At 35.7% G+C, this 24,683-nt stretch overlaps 1 protein-coding gene and 1 pseudogene across 3 annotated transcripts in view; one reads left to right on the top strand and one right to left on the bottom strand.

The window, feature by feature from the left end:
* Window positions 1–24,683, bottom strand: part of CADM2 (cell adhesion molecule 2) — a 1,299,579-nt gene that overhangs the window by 44,308 nt on the left and 1,230,588 nt on the right. The window lies entirely within an intron of this gene.
* Window positions 18,720–19,654, top strand: LOC138434291 (olfactory receptor 6C2-like; annotated as a pseudogene).

Raw genomic sequence — 24,683 nt, 5'->3', positions numbered from 1 at the left:
ACCAAAATTCAAACAGCTGTTATTATATCCCAGCATAGCCATTCACTGTTTCCAGGTTTCAGGCTATTACAGTAGAACCTTAATTTTCCTTTCATCTCCCATTAGAGAAATAAAAGCATTCTCTCAAACATATTTTTCAAATAACTTGACCCAAAGAAGTGGCATTTCCTACTCCTTTTCCACTAAACCACTCTATTTTATTTTCTTTTAGAAGTTTTCTCCTTCCTTAACCTACAGATATCTGCCTTATTTTAAATTACCTTTTGTCAACCAGATTGAATTTCTTTTGTCTTTCTCCTCCACCTACTTTCTAAGAATTCATATTCCTCAGGGATTAAACTATTTCTCCTCTATTACCCGTTCTCTTGACAATGTTATCCTTATGGCTGAAGACTCTGTGTTGGTGGCTCACATAATAATTTGCCTCACCCGTGTACAAACAGAAGTTTCAAATGTCAGTATAATGCTAACCATTTTCTCTTGAGATGTTCCCTGGAATGTTAATATATAATCCAGAGTAGTGAATAGAGTTGTGGTCTAGGAGCCAGAAATTTAAAGTCTTTGTTATTAGCTGTGGGAACAAGGCCAAGTCAGTTATCTTCTTAACCTTCCTTTACTCATTGATCAGTTGATAAGTTGAGACAAAAGAACCTTTCCCCTGATCCCACTGTCCTCGGCCCAAGAAAAGAGATGAAAGTGCTCAGAAAAAAATGTCAAGCACTATTTAAATATTTTCCCAAAATAAATCCTATTATCTTACAATACAAAATCTCTTCTACTTCTCACTACATTAAAAATATATATATATTCATTTTTCTTTGTTCTCTGCAAATAATAACATTAAATTCTTCAAATTCCCATATTATCGACTTCCTCCTTTCTGTTATATTCCACTTTCTGTTATGTCCTCCTTTTTTTTGTCTTGGACAAACATCTCTTAAATTGTCTTTCAGCCTCTAGACTTTTCTCACTCTCTTTTGTTCAAAAGCCAAGTATAATTTTAATGTGCTTAAAGCAAAATTATGATCATGGCACTTCACCATCCAAAAATATTCAATAATTCTCCATTGCCTAGGATGTTAAATATCTCTCTTCTTGGCATGGCATTTAAGACCTATCACAAGAATGTTCCTGAACTCATACTCTGCAGATTTATTTCCTCTCTGCTCAGTATCAAAGCTTTTATTTTCCAGTGGAGCTGACATAAGGGGGATTTCACCTTCTAGTTCTTTTTTCATGGTTTTCACCATGGATCCCACAATTCATTGTATCCTAATCTATCTCCCACTGTAGTTGTAAGCACTCAATTAATCCTTTTTCCCCAGAGTAGAACTCAAGCTATAAGAACAGCTGTTAATATAGTAGAACAGTAGTCTAGGTACTATAGATGCATTCTATAATTTAATACAGGTTAAGTGAGGTATTATTGCCCCAATTTACAAAGGAGCATACAGACAATTAACAAAATTGCATGATTTACTCATTTAACTACAACCTAAAAGTAGAGATTTCAATCCATCTGTGTTAGGCTTCAAACCTCATGTTCTTTCCTTCATAGCAGTTGTTTTCAAACTATTTAATAGATTTGCAAGTACCAGGAGTTTAAGATATACAATGAAAAAGGAAGAAGTAAAACATGCAGGTTGTAAGCCTCATTGCCTGGCTCTCTTTCTTTTAAGAAAAGAAGGATAAAAGAAGAAAATATACTTAAAGAAACATTTTTTTGGAAAATAGGTGAACCTCTTTTGCATGATGAAATTTGCCAACCCTTTTATGCTTCTTGATAGTTTAAAATAATTTTTATAGCAATTTCTAGCCACAGTTCTCTTTACTAGATTGGAAGCTATTTGAAAGTAATTAACAATGTCTTACTCATTTTCTATTGTTCATAATATTGACAACTCAAATAAAGTTAAATGAATACATGAGTCTACCTTTGTAGTAAGCATATAATTTTACACAAAGGGGTTATGTTAACTCAGATAATGCCGTCACCCTTTATTCTCCACATGTAGTTTCATATGTTGCTTCTCTACAATCATTTATATAAGTCAATTATAAAATCTTATTTTTCTGCTGAAAACAGAATGTAAAATATACACTTTTATATGAAGTTAATGAAATTAAATTCAACTGTGTGTTACTCAGTATCTCTAGGAAAGATAATTCATTGCATTCTATAACCTGGCAGTTAGATGTTAACTTTTCAAAATAGATTGTGAGTTCTTTCTCAAAGAAAAGAGATATCCGAATTTTCTAAAGTAAGTTAGATGGTATAACCTGTATCCCAGGTCTTTTGAATCTCTAGGCAATAATAAGATAATATGGATATTTACTGAACTGCATTGGGATGCTTATAAGAGAACAAGTCAACTGTCATTTTCTTATCTATTCTTTTATTATTATTATTTTTACTTTATTTTACTTTACAATACTGTATTGGTTTTGCCATACATTGACATGAATCCACCACGGGTGTACATGCGATCCCAAACATGAACCCCCCTCCCACCTCCCTCCCAAACATCCCTCTGGGTCATCCCCGTGCACCAGCCCCAAGCATGCTGTATCCTGCATTGGACATAGACTGGTGATTTGATTCTTACATGATAGTATACATGTTTCAATGCCATTCTCCCAAATCATCCCACCCTATCCCTCTCCCTCTGAGTCCAGAAGTCCGCTATACACATCTGTGTCTTTTTTGCTGTCTTGCATACAGGGTCATCATTGCCATCTTTCTAAATTCCATATATATGTGTTAGTATACTGTATTAGTGTTTTTCTTTCTGGCTTATTTCACTCTGTATAATCAGCTCCAGTTTTATCCATCTCATCAGAACTGATTCAAATGTATTCTTTTTAATGGCTGAGTAATACTCCATTGTGTATATGTACCAAGGCTTTCTTATCCATTCATCTGCTGAGGGACATCTAGGTTGTTTCCATGTCCTGGCTATTATAAACAGTGCTGCGATGAACATTGGGGTGCATGTGTCTCTTTCAATTCTGGTTTCCTCGGTGTGTATGCCCAGCAGTGGGATTGCTGGGTCATAAGGCAGTTCTATTTGCAATTTTTTAAGGAAAGGCTGCCTACTAGTTCACTTAGACCCTCCTACCGATGCATTTGGAATTGACTACTCATATTCTCATAAAGAGCAGTAGTTTAAAAATTGTGGAAAAAATTAAAAGATGAATAGTAAAACTATTTTAAAATATTTTTAAAGAACTATCTTTTTATACTACATTTAATATGCTAATATCATTCAAAGATAACTTTTATCCTCAAGATATTCCAATAAACATGATGAGTCATTTCAATATGCTACGCTTCATGGAGCATTTTAAATAAACCTGAAAATCAATTATAGGCAAATGGATGTTTTCCTGCTGGTGGCCACACTCAAAAGGAGAATCCTACTTCCTATGACAATATGGATCTAATGAAGAGCAGCTATGCGTTGAAAAGGCGTGTCCTAAAATAATTATGATAAACACACAGAAAAGATAGATGATAAATTATCATCTCTCTGCTGTGGATGTGAGGTTTCTGTTTGTTTTGTTTTCTCATTTTGCCTTCAATTATAAATCACATATCATGGGATATATTCTTCCATTCCAATGTGTGATATGCATTATTGGGAAGACACTTTATACTCAACAGAAAGAAGTATACTGCATTTAAATATCTGTGTTGTTCAAGAAAATCTGAGAATAAGCTAGCTTTGAAAAAAAAAAAGAGTGAAATGTGAAGAGCAAGGTGAATGCGCTGCATTGGACTATCAAACTAAAAAATTTCTTAACACATTTAGAAATGAATGATGATCAATCCTTTTGGGCTTCCCTGGTGGTTATGTAGTAAAGAATTTGCTTGCCCATCCAGGAGATGCAAGAAACACAAGTTTGATCCCTGGATTGGGAAGATCCTCTGAAGTAGGAAGTGGCAACTCACTGCAGTATTCTTGCCTGGGAAATCCCATGGACAGAGGAACCTGGTGGGCTATATTCCTTGGTGTTGCAAAAGAGTCAGACAGAACTTAGTGATCAAACGACAAACAGTAACAACAACACAATCCTTTTAATTATTATTAATTCATTATTTTTGTTTGTTTCAGAAAAGAGAGTCAGAATTCTGTTCATTCTTTTGGCTTGTATATTTGAGGATTACAAATCTAATACTGTTGAGAATAAGTCAGGGGCCCTTTTCTTCTCTTGCAAGATATTCTCATTGTTTACAAGCTCTGAGACTAGGTCCTTGCATAACCATTAATTGTAAGAATGCATATATTTCAAAGAATGTTTATAATTTTAATATTTAGATTTAACATCAACAAAAATTTAAGGAGCATTTTTTTCTACCACTAAGGATGCATTAAGTCATTAAAGATACAGTCTAGTGGCAGAATCTGGCAGACCAAGAGCAATCACAACAATACAGAGTCGTTAAGTGCTCTAATTCTCTCTTTTAACTGGTGCTATGAAAACACACAGTATGAGAACAGAAGAGGTATATTAGAGATACTGACATCTTCAGGAGGTTTTGAAGCATAAGTAGAAGTGTTCTAGATGGCAAGGCAGGGAAAAGACATACCCAGTAGCATAACCCAATAAAGCATGGAATGGTCAACAAATTGCCAAGGAAACACAGATGTATAGAATAGTCTTATGGACTCTGTGGGAGAGGGCGAGGGTGGGATGATTTGGGAGAATGGCATTGAAACATGTGTAATATCATATGTGAAACCAAACTCCAGTTCAGATTCGATGCATGATACAGGATGCTTGGGGCTGGTGCACTGGGATGACCCAGAGGGATGGTATGGGGAGGGAGGTGGGAGGGGAGTTCAGGATGAGGAACATGTGTACATCTGTAGCAGATTCATGTTGATGTATAGCAAAACCAGTACAATATTGTAAAGTAAAAAAAAAAAAAAAAAAAAAAACAAAAAAAAACCAACAACAACAAGGAAAATATGTCTGTAGGAGAGTGATTTTAGCTGAAGTTGTGGAAGACCTCTATTTCTGTAGGACTTTATTGTTTACACCATGGTTTCTATTGGTCTGCATACCAAAAAAAAAAGGAAAAAAAAAAACATGAAACAGTGGATGCAAGTATGACTATCTCTTATTTATCAAGCTCAGTGAAAAGCATGACTTACCTACAGAGATACAGCAAGGAAATAACATGATTGTGGTTAAAATTTCAGGTGTCCCAGCTCTTGGTTTGTTGGGTTTTTTTTTTCCTACAACAAAATTCTGCTCTAGTTCTCATTCGTACACGTTCAAATATCAGACACAAAAATGCAAAGTAATGAGAAAGGGCAAAGAAATTCGGGAATTAGGCAGACCTGGATTTGAATCACAGACTTGGTCTTGTTGAAAGAACTTGATTTTAATTCTTTCTTTTAATATAAATTTATTTATTTTAATTGGAGGTTAATTACGTTACAATATTGTATTGGTTCTGCCATACATCAACATGAATCTGCCACAGGTATACACATGTTCCCCATCCTGAACTCCCCTCCCTCCTCCCTCCCCGTACCATCCCTCTGTGTCAGTCTTTTGGACTCTGTGGGAGAAGGCGAGGGTGGGATGATTTGGGACAATGGCATTGATTTTAATTCTTAACTTCTTGGAAAATATTTCTAAACTTATAAAACAGAACATTCACTGATACATAATAAATACTTAGTTAATGATGGCTATTGTTATTTGCAAAAAGAAATCTTAATGACACAGATAACCATGATGATGTGATTACTCATCTAGAGCCAGACATCCTAGATTGCAAAGGAAAATGGGCCTTAGGAAGCATCACAATGAACAAAGCTAGTGGAGGTGATGGAATTCCAGCTAAGCTATTGCAATTCCTAAAAGATGATGCTGTGAAAGTGCTGCACTTAATATGCCAGCAAGTTTGGAAAGCTCAGCAGTGGCCACAGGATTGGGAAAGGTCAGGTTTCATTCCAATCCCAAAGAAAAAGCAATACCAAAGTATGTTCAATTGCACCGCACAATTGTATTTATCTCATATGCTAGCAAAATTATTCTCAAAATTCTCCAAGCCAGGCTTCAACAGTATATGAACCAAGAGCTTCCAGGTATTTAAACTGGATTTAGAAAAGGCAGAGGAACCAAAGATTAAATTGCCAACATCCATTGGATCATAGAAAAAAATAGAAGTTCAGAGAAACATCTTCTTCTGCCTTGACTACACCAAAGCCTTTGACTGTATGGATCACAACAAACCATGGAATATTCTTCAACAGATGGGAATACCAGATCATCTTACCTGCTTCCTGAGAAACCTGTATACAGGTCAAGAAGCAAGAGTTAGAACCAGACATGGAACAAAGGACTGGTTCCAAATTGGGCAAGGAGTATATCAAATCTGTATATTGTCACTGTGCTTATTTAACTTCTATGCAGAGTACATCATGTGAAATGCCAGACTGGATGAAGCATAAGCTGGAATCAAGATGTCCAGCAGAAATATTAATAACCTCACATATGCAGATGACACCACCCTAATGGCAGAAAGCAAAGAGGAACTGAAGAGTCTCTTGATGAAGGCAAAAGAGGAGAGTGAAAAATCTGGCTTAAAACTCAACATTCAAAAAACTAAGATCATGGCATCCGGCCCCATCACTTCGTGGCAAAGAGATGGGAAAACAATGGAAACAGTGAGAGACTTTATTTTCTTGGGCTCCAAAATCAGCACAGATGGTGACTGCAGCCATGAAATTAAATGATGCTTGCTTTTTGTAAGAAAAGCTACGGCCAATCTAGACAGCATATTAAAAAGCAGAGATATTACTTTACAGACAAAGTTCTGTCTAGTCAAAGATATTATTTTTCCAGTAGTCATGTATGGATGTTTGAGCTGGACTATAAAGAAAGCTGAGCACAGAAGAGTTGATACTTTTGAACTATAGTGTTAGAGAAGGCTCTTGAGGGTCCCTGGGACTGCACACAGATCAAACCAGACAATTCTAAAGGAAATCAGTACTGAATATTCTTTGGAAGGACTGATGCTAAAGTTGAAACCAATACTTTGGCCACCTGATGCAAAGAAATGACTTATTGGAAAAGACCCTGAGTTTGGGAAAGATTGAAGGCAGGAGGAGAAGGGGATGACAGAGGAAGAGATGTTGGATGACATCACCGACTCAATGGACATGAGTGTGAGCAAGCTCCAGAATTGGTGATGGACAGGGAGGCCTGGTGTGCTATAGTCCATGGGGTCGCAAAGGGTTGGACATGGCAGAGCGGCTGAAATGAACTGATAGTTATTTGATTATCACTATCATTGTTATTTTATTTTACATGAGATATGCATATCTTTCAAAAATAATCACTGTTTTGGTTTGCTAAGAAATATTTTCAAACTTGTTTTATGCTACGTTATATTGCATTTGTCTGTTTAAGTTATCTTGTCTCCTTTATTTTTAGTCCCTAAACTCCTTATGAATAAGTAAACATTTATTCCTATACTCCTGATGTTTAGTTCCACTGTTATTGCAAGGCTGAGATATTTTTTTTAAAAATTGAGGGAAATAAACAAAATCTTGTCATATAATAGTTGTGTAATGTAAATTATATTTGTTATATTTTTTTTAATTTAAATGATGAATTACTTTATAAACTTAAGATCTGACACCTACCTGCCATGCCCCAAATAAGCAAATTAGTTTACTATATTCCTCATCATTATTATCCCACAATCTGTTTTTAAAGATGAAGGAAGAGTTTATCAGATGAAGACTGAAGGAAGATACAGTACATTCATTTGTATAAACATCTTAAAGATAAAGATAAAATTTAGGTGAGTATGCTTGCTTAAGCTCCTAGTGGAGACTAATGTCCTGACCAGTGTTAAGAATACTGAAACTAATAGTGCATCATTTATTTTTATAATTACTCCTAAATATATAGTCAATTTTGCAGTATTACTGAAGCAAGCCCAGATATGCTTATTAAGAGAAATATTTGCAAAGTGCTTAACATGATCCAAGTTTTGCTGGTATCTAATCAAGTCAATTTTGATTTGTGCTGTTACAGATTTATTATCACATAACACGGGCAATTGTAGTGTCAATGTATTAATATCTGAGCAATATATAATTGCTTCCAATTACTAATAATGTTCTAATTTAAGTAGACCTCTGGTCTCAGATAATTTACCTGTAGGTTCTATAATGTTTTATAAAGTATATTTTGGAAGGAATGTAATTTTCCTTTATTTCAACTACTGTTCGATATGAGAATCCAATGTATATTCTAGGAGTAGAAATTAAAATTAATGATGCTCTAAGCCAGTATAAGTAAAAAATAATAAATTTCAGAATACAAATATACATTGAGGTGATAAAGTTAGAGACATGGTCTGTCCTGCTATAAGTGAAAAGTAGGTCAGAATCAATACAGTAAGGTTTAGACCTGTTAAAGGGGCTAATCTAACACCACAGGGTCCAGCAGGTAATGAAAATAGGGCATTGCTCCCCAAAGGCTGCAACTTATTGCTGCTATTTGGGAAAAAGAAGATTCTAAGGTGAAAAATGTCCCATTCACATACTAATGTGATTTAGTTTATCAAGCTGTGTGAAGTTTACATTGGCAAGCTGCAAGTAGAGTTTAGGGCTGGTGAGAAAAATTAGGGCAAATTTCAACTGAAACAAATGGAGAAGGCAATGGCACCCCACTCCAGTACTCTTGCTTGGAAAATCCCATGGATGGAGGAGCCTGGTAGGCTGCAATGCATGGGTTTGCAAACAGTTGGACACGACTGAGTGACTTCACTTACACTTTTCACTTTCATGCATTGGAGAAGGAAATGGCAATCCACTCCAGTGTTCTCGCCTGGAGAATCCCAGGGACGGGGGAGCCTGGTGGGCTGCCATCTATGGGTTCGCACAGAGTTGGACACGACTGAAGGGAATTAGCAGCACAGCAACAATTGAAACAGAAGAATAGACAAGAGAGAATTAGAATATGGGGTATGCCTATGAATTTACCTCTTTGGGTCACCCAAGGCTTAGTGAGAAATTAACGGAAGGAAAGAATTAAATTAGACTGACTTCCCTGGTAGTTCAGCTGGTAAAGAATCAGCCTGCATTGCAAGAGTCCCCACTTGGATTCCTGGGTGAGGAAGAACCTCTGGAGAAGGAATAGGCTACCCACTCCAGTATTTGTGGGCTTCCCTGTTGTCTCAGCTGGTAAAGAATCTGCCTGCAATACAGGAGACCTGGGTTCAATCCCTGGGTTGGAAAGATCCCCTGGGGAAGGGAAAGGCTACCCACTCTAGTCTTCTGGCCTAGAGAATTTCATGGACTGTGTAGTCCATGGGGTCACAATGAGTCAGACAGGACTGAGCAACTTTCACTTTGAATTCATCATTGTCCTTAATACAGATTCCTATTTCAGAAAAACTTTGAAATTGGGGCTGACATTAAAGAAGAGCTGGTAGTTCTAAAACCTAACAGCTTTTAGATAAATACTGTTCTTTAAAAGTGGTGAACAAACTTTTACAACTGTAATCCTGGAAGATAGCCACTACATTTCTTTCAGAAGTGAAGCAGAAAGAACTGGAAAGATGGCGGAGGAATAGGACGGGAAGATCACGTTCTCCCTCACAAATTCCTCAAAAGAACATTTCAACGCCGAGCAAACTCCACAAAACAACTTCTGTAGGCTGGCAGAGGACATCAGGCAACCAGAAAAGCAGACCATTGTCTTCAAAAACAGCATCCCCCCTCCCCACAGCGCGAATGAACCAGTGAGCCTAAAAACCAGCAAACAGAAGAAGTTAAACAGAGGGAACCACCTTGGAAGTGAGCCCACACGGCCCATAACATCAGAGAAGAGCCAGATATATTTTTAATTTTTTAATATTTTTAAAATCATTCTTTTTTTTTTTTTTGCCTTTTGCTTTTTTTTTCCCGAGCTTTTTTTTAATTGTTAAGTCTTCTATTTCTCCTCTAATTTTTATTTCTATAACCTAGTATTACTATTTTTTAAAAAAAAAGACTTTTTTTTTTTTTTTTTTTAAGGCAAACACCATATATACTCTTTGGATGGTTGTTGGTGTTTTGTTTTTTTGTTTTTTTTGTTTGTGTGTTTTTTAATAATTCTTTTTTTTTTCTTTCTTCCTTTTTCCTTCTGCTTTTCTTTAATATTGTATCTTTGAAAATCCAACCTCTACTCCAGATTTTTAATCTTTGCTCTTAGGTTTTTGTTGTCAATTTTGTACATTTAAAAACCCAAACTTCACTACCCAAGTTTACCTGAGAGCGAGATTACTGGCTTGACCACTCTCTCCTCCTCTGGACTCTCCTTTTTCTCCACCAGGTGGCCTCTGTCTCTTTTCTCCCCCATCTCTTCTCTATCCAACTCTGTGAATCTCTGTGTGTTCCAGACGGTAGAGAACACCTAAGGAACTGGTTACTGGCAGGATTTGTCTCTCTCCTACTCATTCCTCTCTCTTATCCTCCTGGTCACCTCTGTCTACTTCCTCCCTCTCCTCTTCCCCGTATAACTCTGTAAATACCTCTGAGCGGTCCAGACTATAGAGCGCACATAAGGAAGTGACTACTGGCTAGCTTGCTCTCTCCTCTCTTGATCTCACCGCATCTCATTCCAGTTACCTCTAACTACCCCCTCCATCTTCTCTTCTCCTTGTAACTCAGTGAACCTCTCTGAGTGTTCCTCAAGGTGGAGAAACTTTTCATCTTTAACCTAGATGTTTTATCATCGGTGCTGTATAGATGGAGAAGTCTAGAGGCTACTGTGAAAATAAAACTGAAAACCAGAAGCAGGAAGCTTAAACCCAAAGCCTGAAAACATTAGAGAACTCTTGAATTCAGGGAACATTAAGCAATAGGAGCTCATCAAAAGCCTTCATACCTACACTGAAACCAAGCTCCACCCAAGGGCCAACAAGTTCCAAAACAAGACATACCACGCAAATTCTCCAGCAACACAGGAACACTCCCCTGAGCCTCAATATACAGGCAGCTCAAAATTATCCCAAAACCTTTGATGTCTCATAACCCATTACGGGTCACTCCACTGCACTCCAGAGAGAAGAAACCCAGCTCCACCCACCAAAACTCCAACACAAGCCTCCCTAACCAGGAAACCCTGACAAGCCACTGATAGAACCCCACCCAAAGTGAGGAAGCTCCATAATAAAGAGAACTCCACAAATTATCAGAATATAAAAAGGCCACCCCAAACGCAGCAATATAACCAAGATGAAGAGACAGAGGAATACTCAGCAGGTAAAGGAACAGGAGAGTTGCCCACCAAACCAAACAAAAGAGGAAGAAGTAGGGAATCTACCGGAGAAGGAATTCCGAATATTGATAGTGAAAATGATCCAAAATCTTGAAATCAAAATGGAAACACAGATAAATAGCCTAGAGACAAGGATTGAGAAGATGCAAGAAAGGTTTAACAAGGACCTAGAAGAAATAAAAAAGAGTCAAAATATAATGAATAACACAATAAATGAGATCAGAAACACTCTGGAGGCAACAAATAGTAGAATAACGGAGGCAGAAGATAGGATTAGTGAAATAGAAGATAGAATGGTAGAAATAAATGAATCAGAGAGGAAACAAGAAAAACGAATTAAAAGAAACGAGGACAATCTCAGAGACCTCCAGGACAATATGAAACGCTCCAACATTCGAATTATAGGAGTCCCAGAAGAAGAAGACAGAAAGAAAGATCATGAGAAAATCCTTGAGGAGATAATAGTTGAAAACTTCCCTAAAATGGGGAAGGAAATAATCACCCAAGTCCAAGAAACACAGAGAGTCCCAAATAGGATAAACCCAAGGCGAAACACCCCAAGACACATATTAATCAAATTAACAAAGATCAAACACAAAGAACAAATATTAAAAGCAGCAAGGGAAAAACAACAAATAACTCACAAGGGGATTCCCATAAGGATAACAGCTGATCTTTCAATAGAAACTCTTCAGGCCAGGAGGGAATGGCAAGACATACTTAAAGTGATGAAAGACAATAACCTACAGCCCAGATTACTGTACCCAGCAAGGATCTCATTCAAATACAAAGGAGAAATCAAAAGCTTTACAGACAAGCAAAAGCTGAGAGAATTCAGCACCACCAAACCAGCTCTCCAACAAATTCTAAAGGATATCCTCTAGACAGGAAACACGAAAAGGGTATATAAACCCGAACCCAAAACAATAAAGTAAATGGCAACGGGATCATACTTATCAATAATTACCTTAAACGTAAATGGGTTGAACGCCCCAACCAAAAGACAAAGACTGGCCGAATGGATACAAAAACAAGACCCCTCTATATGCTGCTTACAAGAGACCCACCTCAAAACAAGGGACACATACAGACTGAAAGTGAAGGGCTGGAAAAAGATATACCACGCAAATAGAGACCAAAAGAAAGCAGGAGTGGCAATACTCATATCCGATAAAATAGACTTTAAAACAAAGGCTGTGAAAAGAGACAAAGAAGGCCACTACATAATGATCAAAGGAACAATCCAAGAAGAAGATATAACAATTATAAATATATATGCACCCAATATAGGAGCACCACAATATGTAAGACAAATGCTAACAAGTATGAAAGGGGAAATCAACAATAACACAATAATAGTGGGAGACTTTAATACCCCACTCACACCTATGGATAGATCAACTAAACAGAAAATTAACAAAGAAACGCAAACTTTAAATGATACATTAGATCAGTTAGACCTAATTGATATCTATAGGACATTTCACCCCAAAACAACGAATTTCACCTTTTTTTCAAGTGCTCATGGAACCTTCTCCAGGATAGATCACATCCTGGGCCATAAATCTAAACTTGATAAATTCAAAAAAATCAAAATCATTCCAAGCATCTTTTCTGACCATAATGCATTAAGATTAGATCTCAATTACAGGAGAAAAACTATTAAAAATTCCAGCATATGGAGGTTGAACAACACACTTCTGAATAACCAACAAATCACAGAAGAAATCAAAAAAGAAATCAAAATATGCATAGAAACTAATGAAAATGAAAACACAACAACCCGAAACCTGTGGGACACTATAAAAGCAGTGCTAAGAGGAAAGTTCATAGCAATACAGGCATACCTCAAGAAACAAGAAAAAAGTCAAATAAATAACCTAACTCTACAACTAAAGCAACTAGAAAAGGAACAGTTGGAGAACCCCAGAGTGAGTAGAAGGAAAGAAATCTTAAAAATTAGGGCAGAAATAAATGCAAAAGAAACAAAAGAGACCATAGCAAAAATCAACAAAGCCAAAAGCTGGTTCTTTGAAAGGATAAATAAAATTGACAAACCATTAGCCAGACTCATCAAGAAGCAAAGAGAGAAAAATCAAATCAATAAAATTAGAAATGAAAATGGAGAGATCACAACAGACAACACAGAAATACAAAGGATCATAAGAGACTACTATCAGCAGTTGTATGCCAATAAAATGGACAACGTGGAAGAAATGGATAAATTCTTAGAAAAGTACAATTTTCCAAAACTGAACCAGGAAGAAATAGAAAATCTTAACAGACCCATCACAAGCACGGAAATCGATACTGTAATCAGAAATCTTCCAGCAAACAAAAGCCCAGGTCCAGATGGCTTCACAGCTGAATTCTACCAAAAATTTCGAGAAGAGCTAACACCTATCCTACTCAAACTCTTCCAGAAAATTGCAGAGGAAGGTAAACTTCCAAACTCATTCTATGAGGCCACCATCACCCTAATACCAAAACCTGACAAAGATGTCACAAAAAAAGAAAACTACAGGCCAATATCTCTGATGAACATAGATGCAAAAATCCTCAACAAAATTCTAGCAATCAGAATCCAACAACACATTAAAAAGATCATACACCATGACCAAGTGGGCTTTATCCCAGGGATGCAAGGATTCTTCAATATCCGCAAATCAATCAATGTAATTCACCACATTAACAAATTGAAAAATAAAAACCATATGATTATCTCAATAGATGCAGAGAAGGCCTTTGACAAAATTCAACATCCATTTATGATAAAAACTCTCCAGAAAGCAGGAATAGAAGGAACATACCTCAACATAATAAAAGCTATCTATGACAAACCCACAGCAAACATTATCCTCAATGGTGAAAAATTGAAAGCATTTCCCCTAAAGTCAGGAACAAGACAAGGGTGTCCACTTTCACCGCTACTATTCAACATAGTTCTGGAAGTTTTGGCCACAGCAATCAGAGCAGGAAAAGAAATAAAAGGAATCCAAATTGGAAAAGAAGAAGTAAAACTCTCACTGTTTGCAGATGACATGATCCTCTACATGGAAAACCCTAAAGACTCCACCAGAAAATTACTAGAGCTAATCAATGAATATAGTAAAGTTGCAGGATATAAAATCAACACACAGAAATCCCTTGCATTCCTATACACGAATAATGAGAAAGTAGAAAAAGAAATTAAGGAAACAATTCCATTCACCATTGCAACGAAAAGAATAAAATACTTAGGAATATATCTACCTAAAGAAACTAAAGACCTATATATAGAAAACTATAAAACACTGATGAAAGAAATCAAAGAGGACACTAATAGATGGAGAAATATACCATGTTCATGGATTGGAAGAATCAATATAGTGAAAATGAGTATACTACCCAAAGCAATTTACAAATTCAATGCAATCCCTATCAAGCTACCAGCCACATTTTTCACAGAACTAGAACAAATACTTTCAAGATTTGTATGGAAATACAAAAAACCTCGAATAGCCAAAGCAATCTTGAGAAAGAAGAATGGAACTGGAGGAATCAACTTGCCTGACTTCAGGCTCTACTACAAAGCCACAGTCATCAAGACAGTATGGTACTGGCACAAAGACAGACATATAGATCAATGGAACAAAATAGAAAGCCCAGAGATAAATCCACACACATATGGACACCTTATCTTTGACAAAGGAGGCAAGAATATACAATGGAGTAATGACAATCTCTTTAACAAGTGGTGCTGGGAAAACTGGTCAACCACTTGTAAAAGAATGAAACTAGATCACTTTCTAACACCGCACACAAAAATAAACTCAAAATGGATTAAAGATCTAAATGTAAGATCAGAAACTATAAAACTCCTAGAGGAGAACATAGGCAAAACACTCTCAGACATAAATCACAGCAGGATCCTCTATGATCCACCTCCCAGAATGCTGGAAATAAAAGCAAAAATAAACAAATGGGATCTAATTAAAATTAAAAGCTTCTGCACAACAAAGGAAACTATAAGCAAGGTGAAAAGACAGCCTTCTGAATGGGAGAAAATAATAGCTAATGAAGCAACTGACAAACAACTAATCTCAAAAATATACAAGCAACTTCTGCAGCTCAACTCCAGAAAAATAAACGACCCAATCAAAAAATGGGCCAAAGAACTAAATAGACATTTCTCCAAAGAAGACATACGGATGGCTAACAAACACATGAAAAGATGCTCAACATCACTCATTATTAGAGAAATGCAAATCAAAACCACAATGAGGTACCACTTCACACCAGTCAGAATGGCTGCGATCCAAAAATCTGCAAGCAATAAATGCTGGAGAGGGTGTGGAGAAAAGGGAACCCTCCTACACTGTTGGTGGGAATGCAAACTAGTACAGCCACTATGGAGAACAGTGTGGACATTCCTTAAAAAATTGCAAATAGAACTACCTTATGACCCAGCAATCCCACTTCTGGGCATACACACCAAGGAAACCAGAATTGAAAGAGACACATGTACCCCAATGTTCATCGCAGCACTGTTTATAATAGCCAGGACATGGAAACAACCTAGATGTCCATCAGCAGATGAATGGATAAGAAAGCTGTGGTACATATACACAATGGAATATTATTCAGCCGTTAAAAAGAATTCATTTGAATCAGTTCTGATGAGATGGATGAAACTGGAGCCGATTATACAGAGTGAAGTAAGCCAGAAAGAAAAACACCAATACAGTATACTAACACATATATATGGAATTTAGGAAGATGGCAATGACGACCCTGTATGCAAGACAGGGAAAGAGACACAGATGTGTATAACGGACTTTTGGACTCAGAGGGAGAGGGAGAGGGTGGGATGATTTGGGAGAATGACATTCTAACATGTATACTATCATGTGAATTGAATCGCCAGTCTATGTCTGACGCAGGATGCAGCATGCTTGGGGCTGGTGCATGGGGATGACCCAGAAAGATGTTATGGGGAGGGAGGTGGGAGGGGGGTTCATGTTTGGGAATGCATGTAAGAATTAAAGATTTTAAAATTTAAAAAATAAAAAAAAATAAAATAAAAAAAAAGAAGTGAAGCAGAAATGCAAGGAATTCTCTCAAAGTTATTAAAAAAGAGCTAAAAACCCATCCAAGATAATTGTCTTCTTGAATTATGGGATTTTCTCTAATAATGTAAGAGACTTGGCCACATGATGAATACTGACTCTCACAAAAGAGTGTATGTGTGTGTGTGTATATATATATACTGGAGCAGGCTGCCATTTCCTCTTTCAGGGTATCTTTTTGATCCAGGGATTGAACTCTAGTCTCCTGGCTCTCTGCATTGCAGGCAGATTCTTTACCCACTGCAGACTGATTGCAGCCATGGAATTAAAAGACCCTTGCTCCTTGGAAGAAAATCTGTGACAAACATAAACAATGTGTTAAAAAGCAGAGACATCACTTTGCCAGCAAAAGTCTGCATTGTCAAAGCTATGGTTTTTCCCGCAGTCATGTGAGAATGTGAGAGATGGACCATGAAGTCTGTGAGTAGAAGAATTGATACTTTCAAACTGTGGTGTTGGAGAAGACTCCTGAGAGTCCCTTGGGCAGCAGGAGATCAAACCAGTCAATCCTAAAAGAAATCAACCCTGAATATTCATTGAAAGGATTATCTCTGGAGTTCTAATACTTTGACCACATGATGTGGAGAGCCAACTGATTGGAAAAGACTCTGATGCTGGGAAAGATTGAAGGCAAAAGGAGAAGGGAGGCAGCAGAAAATAAAATTGTTAGATAGCATCACCGACTCAATGGATATGAGTTGGAGTAAATTCCGGGAAATAGTGGGGAACAGGGAAGCCTGGTGTGCTATAGGACATGGGGTTGCAAAGAGTTGGAATCTACTTAGAGACTGAACAACACCAAAACATATTTTACAACTTTTCTTTGAGAAATCAAAAGACAATGTTGAGATGTCATGTTGTTAATTGGCAAAGCACATTTAGAATAGGATTAGGGAATGATATTCATTTGATCAAATCATAAGAACCTGAGGACACAAATAGATATCTTTTCTTGGTTGTGTTTTACTTATGCTATTCTAAAATTCTTCTTTTTATATGTTACTCCAAACTGAAGTTTTATTTAGGTACAAGTTTGCAAAACAATTTCTCTTTCAGCCTGTTTAGTGTGATGTGAGCCCACCTTTAAGGGACAGAAAGAGGCCTGAAGGTCAGCTGAAAGTAATCAAAATAGTGTTTGATATACTGTGGTTAGAAAAGAATTACTGTACATTTCTTTTGAATTAATTTTATTCTGAAAAAACTGTAACTTCTTTTTCTATCTAAATATTCCCATTCCAACTTTGTCTCTTCAGTAGATATGGGTGAAAGTTTTAAAATAAATCCTTTTGTTACATTTAAATTTATTTAAATCCCTAATTGCATCCTCGGTAATTTCTGTTTTCTTTATTATATAAAAGAACAATTTGGGGGAACTGTATTATTTTATCTTGATTATATAGTAAAGACATATTAATCATCATTAAATAAGAATAAAACATAACGATTCTCCTAAGTGTTAACATTATCATAAAATGCCAGGACAATTCAGAATGTTAAGATTTTAGAAATTATTTGAAGGGACAATAAAAGGGTAAATTTAAGTTTTTTACATCTCCTCACATTTGTAGCTCTAGGCTGATGAGAATGATAATTTGGTAGGTTGTGATTAACAAAACATGCTAGCTTTTAGGCTTCAGAGAAAGAAGTGGGAGTTACAACTGGTAGCTATATTAACATTACCATACCATCATTTAATTATATTTCTTCCTCATTCACCAGAAATTTTTACTTATCTGTCATTAACCTCTATCTTTAAATAAGTTTTTGCTGTAAAATGACAAAATGTGTACATAATTTTCTCTTATGTATTATCTACAAAAATTTTATTTTTTGTGATCATATTTGCATTTATTTATTTTAAAAATTGTAGTATAGTTGATATAGTTTCAGATATACAGCATAGTGTTTGATATCTTTATAGATTACATATATAATATCAGAAAATAGGGCATCTGATGATTAGTATTTTACTGAAATTCTTGTTTCAAAGCTGTGTAAGTATATATATTTGTGTGTGTTTGCATGTACAGTAAATTACAATATAAACTGCATATCTCACCATATTTTGTGTCAAAACTGAACGCCAAGTTTCTAACCTATCAAGGGATGTATCAACAGGGCTTACAGCTCTGAATTAAGTTAAAAATACTCACTTATAATAATAATGTAAGAACAATATTGTAAGATAATACATGTAAGATAATATTGTTTAGCTTTTCTAAACAAAAGCTATTGTAAAACATTTTCTCACTGTCTTCTCAGATGGTACCTCCCTCAGTTTTACAGGAAGACTGTAGAAGTCAGGACCCAGAAATGAGAAACCACACATCAGCATTCAGTTTCATCCTCCAGGGATTAACAGATAACCTACAAATGCAGATTTTGACTTTTATATTTCTACTCATCACATACATGTTGAATATAATTGGAAACCTGGTCATCATAACCCTCATATTAGCGGATTCTCACCTTAAAACTGCGATGTACTTTTTTCTCCAAAATTTTTCCTTCTTAGAAATCTCATTCACTTCTGCCTGCATTCCTAGATTCTTGTACAGTATATTAACAGGAAACAGGACCGTTACTTATAACGCTCGCCTGTTCCAACTAGTTTTTAAATCTATGTTTGGTGTAACAGAATTCTTTCTCTTGGTCACCCTGTCCTATGATCGTTATGTAGCCATCTGCAAACCCCTGCATTACATGACCATCATGAACCACAGGTTCTGCAAAATGCTTATCTTCTGCTGTTGGATAACCACTTTCTTAATTGTTTTTCCACCGTTTTGCTTGGGACTGAATCTGGAATTCTGTGACTCTGTCATTGATCACGTTTTTTTGTGACATTTATCCACTCCTGAAGATCTCATGCTCAGATCCATGGTTCATGGAAGAGATAACTCTTGTTTGCTATGTGTTGATATTTATCACGACTCTTACATGTGTTGTTCTGTCCTACATATGTATCATCAGAACAGTTCTAAGATTCCCCTCTGCCTAGCAAAAGACAAAAGCTTTTTCCACCTGTTCTTCCCACTTTGTTGTGGTTTCTATCACCTATGGCAGCTGCATGTTTGTCTATATCAAACTTTCATCAAAAGATGAAATGACTATCAATAAGGAAGTAGTAATACTTACGACTTCCATTTCCCCCATGTTAAACCCATTTATTTATACTCTGAGAAACAAACAAGTGAAACAAGCATTTAGTGATTTACTCAAGAATTCTACAGGTCTCAAAGAACTAAGAGAATGTTGAAGTCAGGTTCCCTAAACAATTGTCTTATGTGTATATCCTCTATTATCTCTTCTTAAGTGAGATCTGGTCTTCTATTCTGATTAAGTCATTTCTTTTTTCTTTTTTTTTTTTTACTTAATATTCAACTTTATTTTCTCCTTGCTCAGTTTCATTTATTTATTTATGTTGTTTAACCATTTATCATTTGTTATTATTATTTTTTTTTACTTTACAATATTGTATTGGTTCTGCCATACATCAACATGAATCCAGCACGGGTGTACACATGTTCCCCATCTTGAACCCCCCTCCCACCTCCCTCCCCGTACCATCCCTGTGGGTCATCCCAGTGCACCAGCCCCAAGCATCCTGAATCCTGCATCAAACCTGGAAGGGCGACATAAATCACAGCAGGATCCTCTATGACCCACCTCCCAGAATACTGGAAATAAAAGTAAAAATAAACAAATGGGACCTAATTAAACTTAAAACTTCTGCACAACAAAGGAAACTATAAGCAAGGTGAAAAGACAGCCTTCGGAATGGGAGAAAATAATAGCAAATGAAGCAACTGACAAACAGCTAATCTCAAAAATATACAAGCCACTCCTGCAGCTCAATTCCAGAAAAATAAACGACCTAATCAAAAAATGGGCCAAAGAACTAAATAGACATTTCTCCAAAGAAGACATATAGATGGCTAACAAACACATGAAAAGATGCTCAACATGACTCATTATCAGAGAAATGCAAATCAAAACCACAATGAGGTACTATTTCACTTCAGTCAGAATTGCTGCAATCCAAAAGTCTACAAGCAATAAATGCTGGAGAGGGTGTGGAGGAAAGGGAACCCTCTTACACTGTTGGTGGGAATGCAAACTAGTACAGCCACTATGGAGAACAGTCTGGAGATTCCCTATATGAAATGAATCGCCAGTCCAGGTTCAATAGATGATGCTGGATGCTTGGGGCTGGTGCACTGAGACGACCCAGAGGGATGGTACGGGGAGGAAGGAGGGAGGGGGGTTCAGGATGGGAAACACGTGTATACCTGTGGTGGATTCATGCTGATGTATGGCAAAACCAATACAATATTGTAAAGTAATTAACCTCCAATTAAAATAGATAAATTTATATTTAAAACAAACAAACAAAAAAACCTGGAAATAGAACTGCCCTATGACTCAGCAATCCCACTGCTGGGCATACACATGGAAGAAACCAAGAATTGAAAGACACACGTGTACCCAAATGTTTGCATACAAAAATTTTAAATGATAGCTTGCTACAAAGAAAATAATTATGACAGTTTATCTCATAAAAGTACTTATTAGTTATTAAATATGAAATATACAGTATATAAAATAGTAGGTGTTTGCACAAATGTATAAGGAATAACTTCATAACATGTTTTATATATTACTTCAATTTTTTCTATGCCAATATGATATAAATTATGACATTTTATAACATAACAAAAGTTGAGAAGTGATGTCTACCCATAGAGTGACATGAGTTTGTTACATATTAAGGAAATTTCAAGGTAATCACAAAATGATTTGTTTTACCTAGATAATGAAATTGTTAACTTTTCTTTAATGTTGTAATTCATTGTATGAGACCACAGCTATAACAGGCGAAAGGGACTTGAGTATGAATTAAATCAAATATATTGAACAAGATGGCTTCCAGGATCTTTTATGTTATTCGACTACAATATGCATTTCATTTCACTGTGTAATAAAGACACTATACAGTACCAAATATACTATATATTTAGTCATATTAAATTATAAGACATATTTATAGTAAATTTGAATTTATTAATAAATATATATATCTTTATGCTTGAGACAAGTTATTTAATATTAAAATTGACCTATCAGCACTTGAAAATGGAGAAAACTTCAGCACTTACATATTTCATTTTAGTATGAGTTGTAGTTATTTGAAGAGTGTATGTCTTTTAACAGAATTCTGATTGGTATGTCTTTTATACAGTCACAGCTAAAAATAAGAAATAATATGTGCATGCATTTATATAGCACAACTTTTTATATTTCTAATCAACATTAAAGCATATCTTTTTATTTATTCAATTCTACATTTGAGTTCCTCTAAAATGTATAGAGCATTAATATTTTTTTCTAAGCTTTTATGTAGCAATTTTGTTACAATTAAAAGGCTGGAAATTTTTTGCTATGTTTTCTAAGCTATTGAATTTTGAATTTGAGTTTGTAATCTTCCACTTTTCAAAATCTCTCACTATACTTATTAATGTGGTTAATTATATAAATTATATAAAAGTGGTAAATTATACATAAATTATATATAAAATTATATAAACAATTTATAATTGCTTAATATTAAACCATAGTTTAATTATTGATGATAAATTAATTTTGATAAAGCATGATTTTTTTAACATGTTATTGTATTATATTTGCTAGTATTTCATTTAGGATTTTTCCATCAGTATTTGTAAGTTAAAAGTGATTTCCATGATAGTCACAATGGAGGAAGGAGGGGATGGGAAGAACTGAAAGCGTAGCTTTGACATGTGCTCACTACCTTGTGTACAACAGCTAGTGAGAAGCTGCTGTACAGCACAGGGGGCTCAGCTCTGTGTGCTGTGATGACCTAGAGGGCTGGGAAGGGGGTGAATAGGAGGGAGGCTCAAGAAGGAGGGGATATTTATTTACTTATAGTTGATTTAGGCTGTAGTATAGCATAAACTAACACACCATTGTAAAGCAATTATCATTCAATTAAACAAAGTAACTTCCAGTGTTCTTTTTTCCCCCTGCTATATCTTTATAAGACTTTTAACTACTGATGTTTTGATGTCATTATATTAAAAAAATGGAAAACTTTTAAAATAGCACCTATTTAGGATTTGATGTAGTTAGCAGAGCTGTGATATAAAGCATATCCTTACACAGTATCTGTAATTTTGCCTATTTATAAATATATTTTTATAAATTATATCTTCCTAGAAACATATCTTGGAGAAGGTAATGGCAACCCACTCCAGTACCCTTGCCTGGAAAATACCACGGACGGAGGAGCCTAGTAGGCTGCAGTCCATGGGGTCACGAAGAATCGGACACTTATTGAGCGACTTCACTTTCACTTTTCGCTTTCATGCATTGGAGAAGGAAATGGCAACCCACTCCAGTGTTCTTGCCTGGAGAATCCCAGGGACAGGGAGCCTCGTGGGCTGCCGTCTATGGGGTCGCACAGAGTCGGACACGACTGAAGCGACGCAGCAGCAGCAGCAGCAGAAACATATCTATTACATATAGGCTTTTGAATCCTTCTGCCTAGAGTTATGGTATGCCTTTAATATTTTAATCTCTTCTTTATTGGAAATCTTTACTCTCTTGATTAATCTTTTATGTTGTTGATCTTTTCTTTTCTCTAGAAAGATTAAGCATTTGAAATCTTTACTGATTTCTTTGCTGACCTTACCAATTCTGTAGTTTGCTTTCTAGTTAGTTAATTTCTGCTTTTATCTTTATTTCCTCTCTTCTAGATTTTTACATTAAAATATTCTGGTTATATACAGTTTTTAAAGATTTATATCTGCTTGTTTTTATTTCCCCTTTCTTCCTCCCTTCCTCCCTCCCTTTCTTTCTCTCTCCCAACCATGTTCAGCACTATGATTTTTCCTGTGAATAACATTTCAGACAGTCCTTATGTATTTTATAGATTTTCTGTTTTCAAGTTAGATTTTAATCAAAGGTTTTTTCTTTATGTTTGACTCATGAGTTTATTTCTAAATATTGTTTATATTGCCACTTAAATATTTTCTTTCATTGTCATTATATTCTGGGATTATTGAGTTCATGACAGAGAAAATAATTTATAATACTGCTGTTACATTATCTTTTCCTGATTGCTGTTTTCTTTGCTACTCCATAGGTAATTGATTAAAAAATTAGTCATATATAAAAAATACCCCTTATTTTTAAGGCAGAATTTTTTATATGTCAATCAATTATATTTTTGCTATTATTCAGCTTATGTATATAGTTAATATTATTTGACCTGTCAAGGTCAAATGTATGTTTCTACAACAGGTAATGCTACATACACAATTTCTAGATAATTATCTTTGCAATCCATGTTTATGTGTGCTCAGTTGCACAGTTGTGTCCAACTCTTTGCAACCCCATGAATGGTAGCCCACCAGGCTCTTCTGTCCATAAATTTTCCAGAGAAGAATACTGGAGCAGGTTGCCATTTTTTGCTTCTGGGGATCTTCCTGACCCAGGGACTGAACCTGTGTCTTACATCTCCTGCATTGGCGGGAGGATTCTTTACCACTGCACCACCTGGGAAGCTCCTCTTCTTCCTACTACTGTCAATTTGAAGTGACCATCTTTATTTCATGTATTGTTGCTACCTGAATTCAAATTAAAGGGTTGAAAAGATTATATAGGGCAGTGGCTAATGAGAAATTTTCCAGGTGGTCTTAACAGGAGGAGCAAAGTTCACAAGTCTCAAGCAATCTTTTACCAAGATAACCAACAAGTAACAAGTCCATCACTTAGGGCACTACCTAAATATAAAATATAAATGAGAAAATGTAAAATTCAAAAGTAATATAAATAAAATCCAGTTAAGAACTTGTCTCAGAATCTTCGTGTGACAATTAAAAAAAATGTTTGTGAACAGCTCTTAAAAAAAAAAATTAGCTTCTATGTTGTGTAAAAGGAGCACCAGCTTTTGTAATTAAATAGTTATATTGTCAACTACTTCCTATGATGAAAATGTCAAAGTAGGCTATACCTTATCAAAATAAGTCACATAAACACAATTTGGAGTTATAACAAAATATCATTTAAATCTTCCCTTTAAAAAAATACAATTAACAACCTATCAGAAGTAGAGTGCACAAGCTTCAAAAATACAATTAACTTCTTACGTCAAAGAAAAAAAAAATAGAAAACTAACTAACTAAATAAATTTGTCAAAGCCTTAAAAACAGGTTTTCTGCCCTAAAGTTCTGAGATAATTGAAGATCAGGGTCT

The sequence above is a fragment of the Ovis canadensis genome, chromosome 1 (assembly GCF_042477335.2).
Source record: "Ovis canadensis isolate MfBH-ARS-UI-01 breed Bighorn chromosome 1, ARS-UI_OviCan_v2, whole genome shotgun sequence".
NCBI lineage: Eukaryota > Metazoa > Chordata > Mammalia > Artiodactyla > Bovidae > Ovis > Ovis canadensis.
This window is presented reverse-complemented; position numbering and strand designations above follow the sequence as displayed.